Source organism: Stegodyphus dumicola, chromosome X2, assembly GCF_044657685.1.
Source record: "Stegodyphus dumicola isolate Sdum_Otavi_A_Nest chromosome X2, ASM4465768v1".
Classification (NCBI taxonomy): domain Eukaryota; kingdom Metazoa; phylum Arthropoda; class Arachnida; order Araneae; family Eresidae; genus Stegodyphus; species Stegodyphus dumicola.
In genome coordinates, this window is record NC_140781.1 from 22,103,218 (window position 1) to 22,116,834 (window position 13,617).

Below are 13,617 nucleotides of genomic sequence, written 5' to 3' on the forward strand. Positions count from 1 at the left end.
TAAAAACATTAGCGATTTTTTCTCCCTGGAGCAAATTACAAAAAAAAACTATTTACAAAAAACCAATATTACATGGTTGGTATGATTGTGAATACATTGTATGTCTCCCAGATGAGGCAATACAGTCCGTACAATGCCTAGGCATGCTGAGTATCAAATTATCGATCTGATCTTGGGGGATATTACACCACTCAAAATGCAATGCTCTCTGAAGTTCCGGTAGAGATGTAGGAGGAGGTTGACGGGCTGCAACTCGTCGGCCAAGCATATCCCACACGTGCTCTACTGGATTCAAGTCCGTTGAGAATGCTGGCCAGTCCATACAGGTGATATCCTCCAATTGAAGGCATTCGCTTACGATGTTTGCATGGTGAGGACGAGTGTTGCCATCCATAAACACAAATTGTGTGCCCATGGCACCCCAAAACAAACGTACATGTTGTTCCAGAATGATGTCCCAATAGATTTGGCTTGTCATAGTTCCAATTTGAACATGCAGGTCAGTTCTGGAACACAGAATAATTCCACCCCAAACGAGCACTCCAGCACCACCGTAATGGTGTCGTTCAATGATGTTTTCTTGGTAGTAACGGGTACCTGGAGCTCTCCATATGAAAGTCTGGCGAGAATCAGACTGCAAGCTAAACCTGGACTCGTCGGAAAACATCACACAAGCCCACTGTTGCGGTGTCCCCAATGCATGCTCTCTACTCAAGGCTAACCGCAGGTGACAGAGAGTTGCAGTAAGTGAAACGCATCTGACAGGTCTACGAGCATATAGACCAATCTGCCCTAAGCGTCTGTACACGGTCTGCCTTGAAATTGTCGTACCAGTGGCTGAAGAGAGCTGAGGAGACAGGTCTGAGGCTGTGATCCACCTGTTTCTTTTGGCAGTAACTGCCAAATACCAGTCCTCATTCGGCATTGTAACTCTGGGGCAACCTGTTCTGTAACGTCTACTCACATTACCATCATCTTGGAATCGTTGCCAAAGCCTGGAGATGACACTCTGGGCAATTCCAAGTTCGTCTGATACTTCCAGTTGGGTACGCCCACATTCTAGACGGCCGATAATTCTACCACGTAAAAAAATCATCCAAATGCATCCTTTGTATCATAACTATTCAGTTATTGCACTGAAATGCTTATAAAGCCCCTGCGAACATTTTCACTTCTTTGCCTGTATTCCTTATACAGTAAGTTCACATTCGAACTTGCTACCTCACCATGCCTGACGACGGAGTGAATGCCGGTCCTTTTCTTAAAGTTGTCAATCCAGCCCCGACTGGCTTTAAACGAGTCTTCCGATTCCTCGTTTGTGGAAGTGTGTGTGATCTGCTTCAGCAAATCACCGTAAATCGCTCGTGCCTTATCACATATGATGCTTTATGTTAAGGAAGGAGGTAGTTTCTCCACCTTTTCATGGAGAGAGGTCCGGAGCTTAGAAATTATTGTAATGCCCATAGCTGACATTATACCCTTTATCAACTCCTTCTGTTTAAGCACAGCACATATCATTGATGTGCTACGCCCGTACACCCTCGCCAAGTCAATTACTCGCACACGATGCTTATGTTTTTCTATGATTTCACGCTTCAATTCAATAGACATCTTCTTCGGACCCATGGCTACAAAAATAAATGTGATAATGTTTTGTAAATGTACAAAAAGGAAAAAATGCGAACCCAACTTATCAAAAATGCTTCGAAAACAAGGGAAACAAGCACACAGACTCATGTCTAGTCTGAGGTGGGAGAAATTGTTAGACGCTGCACATGACACCAATATGTGCGAGCATGTTGCGGCCGTGTGCAGCGGTGTAGTGTGCGATTCCTCATATTTCAAATCTTGCTCTCATCTCAAAGCAAAATATCGCTAGCTTGGCGGCTCGTATCGCAAAACACTCGTATATCGAGGTACTGCTGTATGCTGTTACTTTGCGGTTTACACGGTAAAATGGCTGAATGTGGTAAGATTAATTTGAAGTTTCTGTATGCTTTGAAATGAAAGAGAAAAAAGCATTAATTGACTGGTGTGTAAATGAAGGGTTCACTTAGTAGCGCCATTATAAGTGTCCTGTTTCTAGGAAGGAGACGCGCATGGTTGAACATCGGAGGATGTGATGCTAAAGCAAAGTTTAAGGTTTAAAGAAATTAAACATTTAGCAGTAGTAGCAATAAAAGCTCCCTGAGATATGTTGTGCAGACATTGAAGACAATAAAAGAGTTTGAACTTAACCAATTTATTAACAATATAATAAAGAATAAAAGCACAGAAAATAAATGTCAACAATATTAGAGTCTTAGGAAAAATATAATATAACCATCATTCATCAAATATTTTTACCTGGTCTCCAAAACACTGGCATTCTATACAAACAAAAATGTCCTAAACAGTAATTATGTGGCCTAAAATTGAAGCTGGCTACCCATTCAATAAGTCCATAATCAATGGTCAAGAAACCACCTGAAAATTTAAATGAAGTTAAAACAGGTCTAACCCCGTTTGCACAAGGAGTCGCCACTCACGTATTTTTAATTGCCGCCTTTATTGAAGAACATGGATGCCGCCCACGGCAGTCACTCACATGGTAGCCTCAGGAACCAAAGAACTTTAATCTGGAACAATCATCCCGCAAACCGGAAGCAAGGCACTTTAATCACCGGACTGCATGCATCCTTCTGAAGGGGCTGGAAACCGCTCACTCAAGTGCCGGGAAAGCAGGAACTAGAAGGGTTGAGCTTTGGATCTTGGATCATATCTTTACTGCTGGCTTTAGCTACTAGGAGCTCTTACCAGTATATTTTACCATAGGCCATAAAGTTAAAAATTTAAGAGGTGTATTTAAAATACACCGCACCCGAAGGCGAAATCAATAAATGAGAGAACTCATAAAATAAGTTTTGCTAAATTGCATGGCATAGCATGGGTGATTATATACGTAAATGGTGGCGAGAAGCAAAATGAAAGTCTAAGCTTCTGCGTGAGTCAAGAAGTGCAGAAACACGTGATCAGCGTCCGGCATTTAAGATTGGTCGAGGAGTCAGAGTTCGAAAAATGAAGTTTTTGTAGTTTTTGGCAATAAATAAAGTACGAACATAGTAAAAGCAACATCTATTTGTGAATTTAAGAGTCCTATGTCTTTTGAAACACTTGAAAATCTTCTAAACTTGCGATATAATCATTAAATGAATAGGAAACTGTAAAAGGTGAAAATGAGGTCATGTAGCTCACTAGGGCTAATGAGTGAGAGTAAGCACTTGGTGTTACCGAACTTTGATTTTAAAACACATGATACGAAATAGTAAAAATAAAAAGTAAAAGTAAAAATCTTGGTTAAATAAGTAGTAAAACGAAGAATTCATCGATGAAAAATAAAGTCCTAATTTTGCAAAGTTCATCTTTCTTGAATAGTAACTGCAAAAGAATAGCATTTTTTTTTTTTTTTTTTTTTTTTGTCATATTATATACACTACCACCACTTAGAATTGTGGTGGATCGTTCGAGGTCTTTTCACTACGTTCTCAATAGTAGGGTCATAGTCTGTAAGCGATTTAATAGCTTCATAAGAAGAATTTCTCATATCTTCAAAGAAGTTGTGTGCAGAAATTAGGATTTGGTCGTGAATTGGATTGATATCCAGGTCTTTGTGAATTTGAGAATTTCGCACGAACCTGGGTGCATTCACTATGCTACGTAAGATTTTGTTTTGAAGTACATTTAATTTTTGTTTGTCTATTTTTCGGGCAGTAGCCCAGGCTGGAACTGCATAGAGGATTATTGGTCGAATAAGTGAGATGTAGATATTTTTCTTGGTACGGAGGTTTAACTTAGAGTTTCTTCCAATTAATGGGTAGAGAGCAATGAAAGCAGCGTTAGCCTTATTTGTAACATATTGAATATGATCTTTGAAATTTAGGGTTTTGTCAATATAGACACCTAAGTATTTATAGGAGTTGGCAACAGGAATATCTTGGTTATTGAGTCGGATATTTATATTCACTGGGATATTTTTTCTGTATCTGCGAAAGAGAACTACGCAGCATTTATCAGTATTTAGTTTGATTTTCCAGTCTTGACAAAATTTGTTAATAATGTTGACTTGGAGCTGAAGTTTCTCTAAAGCATTATTTGGACTTCATGAACTGGTGAGGATGACTGTGTCGTCGGCATATTTGAGTATATTAGAATGAAAAGGTAGAGGCATATCATTTATGAATATTGTAAAAAGCTTCGGTCCTAAAACACTGCCTTGAGCTACTCCACTGTAAATCACTTTTTTTGAAGAGATTGCTTCACCACAGCGCACTTGAAAAGTACGATGTTTAAAATAAGAATGCATAAGCTTAATAAAGCTGTTTGGTAAAAGGAAGTTAGATAGCTTATGAAGTAAGCCAGCATGCCACACTTGATCGAAAGCTTTTTCGAAATCGAGGAAGCATGCCACTACTCCGTTCTTTTTTGTAAATTCAACTAAATTTAATATTTGATGTGTGGTATTGTGGCCTTTGCGGAATCCAAATTGATGCTTGTCTATTAGATTAAGGCGTTCTAGATGATTGGTGAGCCGAGCACAAAGTACTCATTCAAAAACTTTTCCAAGCGCTGGCAGAAGACTGATGGGTCTGTAATTTTTTGCTAGCTTTGGATCTTTTCCTGGTTTCGGGATCGCAACAATGATCGAATGTTTCCACTGCGATGGAAAGTAGCTGAGTCTAATACAAGCATTAAAAATATTTGTAATTAAGACTATGCATCTTCTAGGTAAAGCTTGTAACGCTTCATTAGAAATCATGTCATATCCTTTAGCTTTGCGCTTCTTTAATTTTTTAATAATTTGCTGAACTTCGTTTGGAGATGCAGGCGTAAAAAAAATTAATGCTGGGACTGTTGAGGATGCTATTGACAGAGTAATTAATATCTTTTTCGTGATCAGAATTTTTATTTTCCCGTTGTTTAAAAATGTTTTCTAATTCTTTTGCATGAATTTCAGCAATGGAGTCTTCGGAGTGGTGAATTTTGCCCATGTGATACAGGGAGTGAATTTGATTGGGTGAAAGATTTCTGAGTGATTTAGCTACTTTCCAAACAGAGTTTGGGTAAAGATCCATGTTTTCTAGGAAATTATCCCACGAATTTGATCGATGGGTGGCGATGTCTTCTTTATTTTTCTGTTTAAATAATTAATATGACGTTTTTCAGTAGGATTGCGAGTAATATGCCATCTTTCTCCAAGTCTATTTCTTTCTTGTATACGGGATTTAATTTCATCTGAGATGCCATAGGGATTTTTATTCTTGACGGTATAGGTAGCATTATTGATAGCATTTTGAATTTTGGAGTTTAATCTGGTGATTTCCAGCTCAATATCGCAGTCATAACGAAGTGTGGTTCTGCTGTTAACAGAATTTAGCTGTTCGGTAACCATATACCAATTAACTTTTGTATGAGCTTTAGGGAGAGGGGGATAAAATCCATAGAAGTTGAAGACTATAGGGAGATGGTCAGATGAAAGTTCTGGGAGAACATCAAGATTAGGAATATTAGGAAGGTTTTTCATCAAAACTATATCTAAAATATCCCCTAGTCCGTTGTGCGTATAGTGCGTTGGGTGATTGGGAGCAATGAGATTGATGTTACTATTGTGGATGAAGTTGCTTAAATTTTCTCCATTTCTATTTGTGACTCTACAGTTCCAAGAGGAATGTTTAGCATTTAAATCACCTGCTATTAAGGTGGGGTAGTTATTTTCAGTAAGTAGTTTCAGATTATTAAGATCAAGAGTGCTGGTGGGGGGATTGTAGACGGAGATAAAAAGAAAAGGTTCTCTAAAACCACTATAGATAAGTACTGCAGCATTTTCTATAGTACAAGCAGGATTTAAATCATATTTGGCTGTTTTGATATGGTTTTAATGAGAATTGCGTTTCCTCCCCCTCTATTATGTCTTCTGTCTTTTCTGTAGATGCGGTAGCCTTGTATTTTAAATTTGTCGCAAGAGCGGAGATGGGTTTCATTTACTAGCATAACATCAATGTCATGTCTAGTAAGAAAATTTGAAATTTCCACTTGTTGGTATCTGATGCCGTTTGCATTATAGTAACAAATCTTTAAGAAGCTATTTGTAGCTGAGATAAAATTTATTTGACTTAAAATTCATAGTTTAGATTTGAGAAATATTCGAAGGCCACCATACCAACCTCTAGTTTTTCTAATATTGTTTTTGCTGTTTTAAATTTCTGGAAGAATTCTTTAACTTGAGTGAATTGGATTTTTATCCAGTCAAAAAAGCCAAGTGGGTTTGAGTTTGTGTCTTCTGTTTTACTAGTGTTTTCATTTTCCTTGGAAGTATTCCATGCATTTTTTGGTTTGTTCTCAGGGAGTGAAGGAAAATCCTTTTTGTTAAATTTAAATTGTTCTTTTTTCTTTTCTTCTTTGAAAGCTTTAGATTCTTCGATCTGCTTCTGAACATTATAAGGATGTTTACTGCAACCTTTGAAGGAAGAAACGTGATTTTGCCTACAGAGGGCACAGACCGGGAGTTTGTTGTCATTTTTTGTTTGTTTACAAGTGAATGTTTCATGAGGCTCTGCACATTTTAAACAGCGAGGTTTATAGTGACATTTGTCCCGTCTGTGCCCGTACCTTTGGCACTTATGGCACTGCACGGGTCCAGGGCGAGCTTTAAAAGGCTCGATGAAGACATCCAGACCTCTGAGTTTCTTTAGATCATATATTCTTTTACCTTCTTTATTTCTAGTACATTCTGCTATAAAAACAGGAAGATGAACTTTCTTTCCTTCAATAGTGTGAATTACTTGTCGAATTTTTTGAATTGGGATACCTTCTTGGGCAATTTCGTTTTTGATTAGTTCCATATTAGCTGTTTTTGGAAGTTTTTTAATTATTGCCTTGATAGGCTTTTCACTGTTGAGTTTAAAAGTATGAAAAGGAATAATTTTCTATAGTACAAGCAGGATTTAAATCATATTTGGCCGTTTTGATATGGTTTTTAATGAGAATTGCGTTTCCTCCCCCTCTATTATGTCTTCTGTCTTTTCTGTAGATGCGGTAGCCTTGTATTTTAAATTTGTCGCAAGAGCGGAGATGGGTTTCATTTACTAGCATAACATCAATGTCATGTCTAGTAAGAAAATTTGAAATTTCCACTTGTTGGTATCTGATGCCGTTTGCATTATAGTAACAAATCTTTAAGAAGCTATTTGTAGCTGAGATAAAATTTATTTGACTATGAGTTTGATTAAAATTCATAGTTTAGATTTGAGAAATATTCGAAGGCCACCATACCGACCTCTAGTTTTTCTAATATTGTTTTTGCTGTTTTAAATTTCTGGAAGAATTCTTTAACTTGAGTGAATTGGATTTTTATCCAGTCAAAAAAGGCAAGTGGGTTTGAGTTTGTGTCTTCTGTTTTACTAGTGTTTTCATTTTCCTTGGAAGTATTCCATGCATTTTTTGGTTTGTTCTCAGGGAGTGAAGGAAAATCCTTTTTGTTAAATTTAAATTGTTCTTTTTTCCTTTCTTCTTTAGTTTAGTTAGGTATTCAGTAACTGTGCGGTAGTGGTCTGAGTCATAAACTCTTATGGTCAGTGTACCTCCACTTTTTTGATATTTAATTGCTCTTCAAAATCTTCTTTCATCTTATCCCAATCCCCCGTGAAGTCTGCTAAGACTATAGGGGGAATGTGTCCTGCTTTTTTGTTGGGTGTAATAAATTCACCTTCCTCTGCTTCCGTATTGTCTTCAGGGTTTAGTTCCTCGAATTTATTTTTTTGAGCTGTTTCTTCAATTTCGGAATTTGATAGTTCTTTTATGAGTTTTTCTAGGGGTTATGTATCCTTCTTTATCTATTGTGGTTTTCTTTTTTATTCTAGATTTTTGACTAGCAGTAATATCAGATTGATTTGTTTCCTCTGTTGGATTATTTAGGGTTTCTTTTTGTTTCATTTCATTAATGTATAATTCTAAGATTTGTATATCCTTTTCCATAGCATTGACGTGGGCTAAGTGAACTTCAGTCGCATTATTTGGATTAAATGAATTTTGATAAGCATGAAACTCAGAAAGCATAAGTTGCTCCAGAGCGACGCGAGATACTTATAGCAGAAGTAGGAATGACGTCATCTCACGGCAACCAATCAGCTATCGGCACAAATCGGCTTTTCAGATGACGTAACATCATGTTTCGCTTTTGCATCTCAATTAGGTTGAAACAGTCCGTTCTCAATGCAAACAGTGGTAGCAAGAAAAAGAAGTAGAAGTAACTACTATATTACATTAAAATAAGGACTAAACTAAATAAACATTTCAAGGAGGAGAGATGATGCAGTAAAAGGTTTAAAAATAAGCTATATTTTCCAACAGGATGCCGGCACTAAGGAGGATATTTTTTACTCTCATTTGTATGAATTTATGTTGCAACACCAGTATACAGATGCTAGTTCAGATAATTTTAGGAAGTTTTTGGATATTGTTAAGGAATTTTGTTTGACTGAAAATACAGAAATTTGTAAATAAGGTAAGTGTATATTTCTTTTTGTGTAGTGCTAAGATAAATTTCCTTTTTTAAGTTATTTCATTGTTTGATTTAAAATGTAGTTTACTGAGATTATATATTTTTTGTTGGCTGCTCCTTTGACTTTTTAAATGAATATAGATCGATCTGTATATGGACAAAGTCAAAGGAGTGTGCAATGCCTAGTTTGAGCAATTCTCTGAATTTTTTTTAAAGTGAAAATAGGTTGATGTGTACATGGAAACCGAGATTGTGCAATTCTTTGACTTGTTGTTTTGGATTTGTATAGTAGCGTGCCGCAGAAATCGCAGCTACATAAAGCGAAAATAACAAGTCAAAAGAATTGCACAAACTTGGTATCCATGTACCTAAAAAAAATCGCCAATTATCAGCAAGGGGCACACGTAAATATAGAGTGTTCAATGGCTAGTTTGTGCAATTCTCGGTAAAAGTATAGTTTAGGGTTTCCTTGGCGAAACTTGGCTATTTTTGGCAGTACATGGATACTGATTTTGTGCAATTATTTGACTCGTTATTTTTGCTTGCGAAGCGGTGATTTTTGAGCCAAAAATACACAAAGCCAAAATAACAAGACAAACAATTGTCCAAACTCGGTATCCATGTACACATCGACTTATTTTCACTTAAAAAAAATCCCAGAATTGCACAAAAATGGCATTGCACACTCCTTTGACTTTATCCATGTACACGTCAACCTATTTTCACTTAAAACCCAGAATTGTGCAAACTTGCATTGCTCCCTCCCTTCACTTCGTCCATGTACACATCAATATATTTTCACTTAAAAAGTCAAAGGAGCACCAAATTCTACAATATAGGCAAACAAAAAATACATAATCTCAATAAAATACATTTTAAACCAAACAATAAAATGACATAAAAAAGGAAAAACATGTTATACATTTAAGCACTACCAAAAGCAAATATTCACTTACCATGATTTTCGAGTTCGCTTCGTACGCCCAGAGCCATGTAAAAATCAAAATATCAATCATACTCAAATGACTTTTTTTCAAACCAGGTACTCTTTCTGATCATATACAAAGCAGCACACTATTGCCATCTCAGATGAAAATATGAATTAATAATTACTATATGAACTATTGTTTTATGAATTACCCTTAACAATGAATAAGTCTATAAAGGTACTATTCCTGTACTTACACTTCTGTTTCAGGTAAAAGTACATTTTAGGGTACCCCTTGGCAAAACTTGCCGATTTTTGGCGGTAAACAGATACAGAGTTTGTGCAATTCTTTGACTTATCATTTTTGCTTTCACAACGGCGATTTTTACCACAAAAATTATCGCCACAGGAAGCCAAACTAACAAGACAAAGAATTGCAGAAACTCAGTATCCATGTACACACTGATTTATTTTCACTTAAAAAAAATCCCCGAATTGCACAAAAATGGCATTGCTTACTCCCTTTACTTTATTCATGTACACGTCCACCTACTTTCACTTTAAAAAAAATCCAAGGGTTGATCTTTGGATTATGGTAACTTGGCGATTTCTTGGCAAAAATTTGGCGACCAACTCTGCTAAAGCAACCTTCTACTTTTTTAACGGTGCCATTTTGTCTTCACGAAGTAAAGACATGTTTCTTTTCTTTTTATTTACTGAACACTTTTTCCAACAATCTGCTAGCCGAATTACACTTATGCTAGAAATTTTATGGAACAAAACTGCTTAATCATAACAAATATTAACCGCAAAATTGGGAAAAAGTGCAGAATAGCAAACTCCTTGCCGTGTTTTTCAGAATCGCACATACACAGTAACCATGTACACGTCGACTTATTTTTACTTAAAAAACATCGCACAATTGCACAAAAATGGCATTGCGCACGCTCTTCACTTTATCCATGTACGCTGCTTTTTTCTCATAAATTACAAAAATTTGCACGAAAATGCAGGAAAATTTTGTGAATCTTTAAATTCGGTAAAAAGCACGTATATGAAATTAACCTGATCGCGAAAAAGTATATACCCTTTCCAAGGATGAACATTTTCACATATAAAATAAATAAAATATCACAAACTTTTCCCTCTAAATTATCTATTATAAAACGTCACCAACGAATTTATAATGCAAACATTAAAAATGGTTTCAAATACTTAGTGTCAAATATTTAAATTATTTCCATGCACGTTTACTTCTACTGAAACGTATTCCAAATTGCTACAAACATATAATTCACAAAATAACTATAATTTAATTAAAATATAATTAAACCATGTACACGTCGACTTATTTTTCTTAAAAAAACATCCCAGAATTGCTAAAAAATGGCATTGCGCACACTCTTCACTATATCCATGTACACTGCTTTTTTCTCATAAATTAGAACAATTTCACGAAAATGCAGGAAAATTTTGTGAATCTTTAAATTTGGTAAAAAGGACATTTATGAAATTACCTGATCGCAAAAAAGTATATGCCCTTTCCAAGTATGAACATTTGCATGTATAAAATAAATAAAATATCCAAAAACTTTTTCCCTCTAAATTATCTATTATAAACATCACCTGCAGATTTATAACGCAAACATTAAAAATGGTTCCAAATACTTTGTGTCAAATATTTAAATTCTTTCCATGCACATTTACTTCTACTCAAACGTACTCCAAAATACTACAAACATATAACTCACAAAATCACAACACGATCATTAAATTAAAATATAATTAAATTAAAAAACACTACTTAAAATATAAATAAACACATACATTAAATTAATAAAAATTAGCTTACAATCCTAACTACTTTAAACTAATTCATTGCTAATAACAATTTCCCAATAATACCATATTAATTTATTTCTTCCTTACATGTATAAAAATAATATCCTCAAATAATTAAAAATACTAACTTACCTAATCTTCTTCACAATCTTGATTGCATGGCAGATAAACTTTTCTTATAGATTAAATAATCCAGTAGTTAACTGGCAGTCTATTCACCCACTAATAAGAAATTAATAAAATTTCCCCCATACTGAAACGACTTTCAGCAAACCACGTACTCTTCTTTACACTCCGTTTCACAAAATGTCCATTTTCACCAGATTTCTTGCACCGCCATTCAAACTTATCTGTAATATCCTTCCTTTCACACAATCTCATTTCATTCCCACATGTTGGACATTCATACTTATCCGCAATTAATCCTACACTCATACACCATTCAAGCAATTCCTTTCGATTACACATAAACACAATAAAAATTTCGGATTTACTTTACAGAGGGCCATGGGATCCAAATACAGTCAAAAGTCATTAATTCGGACACCCATAATCCGGAATGATCTATAATCCGGACCTCAAAGCTACAAAATTTCTGCACATGTGTCGCATTTATTGGCTTTAGTTTTCCACATGCAAATTTTGATCGGAGATCAATCGGCGGTAAGCTAACATGGTTGCCGCTGATTGGCCGATGACGTCAAGATCGGCGGGTTGGCCGAGTATTATACAGTCAAAAGTCATTAATTCGGACACCCATAATCCGGAACGATCTATAATCCGGACCTCAAAGCTAAAAACTTTCTGCGTATGCGCCGCTTTGGCACATGCGCACAGGCGTTTTACGCGTGCGCGTAAGACCTTGACTGCTGCGCATATGCGTAAGTGCAGAATACGTTTTCGCCTGCGCGTTTAATGTATAACGGACGGTGTAAGCTAAAATTATCTAATAATCTATTTCAGTTAATGTTACTGATTGCGTTGTTCCTTAATCTTCGAATTGGATCCCGCTTATTATTTTTTGCAGACTGTAAGAGCAATTTTATAAAAGTAAACTTGAACTTTCGATTATGTCAAATAGAATTTCCGATGCTGGAACTTGCAAAGGATCTACAAAACGAAAGTATGTTTCGATGTCCAACAAACAAAAAGTGGAATTGCTGCAAAAAATGGATAAAGACATGAAGAATGTGACAGAGAGGTTAGTGAAAACGAAAAAATTTCGATTGACAAGTTAGTCGGTATTCTCGGCACAGCAATTAACGGGACTGAACAGCGGAACTTTGTAACTGAAGAAGAAATTATGTCTGTTTATAGAATTAAAGAGAAAGTATTATCACATAAAACGAAGCAACTTAAACAACTTACATTGAAAGAAATGTTTAATAAAGTAAACAAATAAATATTAAGCTTTTTTTTTTGTAAATTTTGATACCCTTTAGATCATAATTGTTCTTTATTTCATATTTTTAATTTTAGAATTTCTGCATGCCATCTTACGAGATTTAAACTGATAATCTATAATCTGGAAAAATCGATAATCCGGAATCGCCGGAGTCCCGACGAGTCCGGATTATCGACTTTTGACTGTATATATGTACGCCGGTATCGGCGAATGTTCTTGTTCTCTTGTGTTTGTTATGAGTTAGCATTATGATAGTTTTGCTTTCAATCAAATGATTTTAAATGTAAAGGCTACAGTGTTAGCTCTTTTATTTTATTTACGGAATAAAGCATGAATTTTATTTAGATTAGTCTTAGTTTTATTTAAGGGAAGCAAAATATGCTTTGCCTTTATCACCACTGCCAACAGGGTTACGGGCCCAGAGCCAACAGCTAATCGGTCATCCAGTTCAACTCAGCATTGAAGGAATGTAGGGCCATTTTCCACGAAAAGAAGCTGACCTGTCTTAGAAGTTTGTTCAAGTCGTTGTGCTCACACTTAATTGAAGATGTCATTACTACCTGAAGGGTTTGAGCTGTTGAACCATGACAACTGGGATCGATGGAAAGTCGACATGAAAATGCTGTTACTGGATAGAAATTGTTGGAGCTTCATAGAGGACAAAGAAGAAGAATTAGATAAAAGTGCAACAAGGCATGAAAGCGTTTTTACATATTTACCCCCTTTTCTGATTAAAGAACTGTGATTCGTCCATAAATGTCACATGACATATCTCATGATCTCTCATTTCCCTCACACAAAATAATGCATAATCGGAACTGAGTACTTCTCACATTATTCCCAAAGACCTAGGTAGTAACCTTTATCGCCTCCAAAAGGTCGCCAAACTACCTGTTACCATATTCC

General features: G+C 35.8%; 1 protein-coding gene across 2 annotated transcripts in view; it reads right to left on the minus strand.

The window, feature by feature from the left end:
* LOC118190690 (serine/threonine-protein kinase mig-15-like) overlaps nucleotides 1-13,617 on the minus strand; it is a 242,142-nt gene that overhangs the window by 212,082 nt on the left and 16,443 nt on the right. The window lies entirely within an intron of this gene.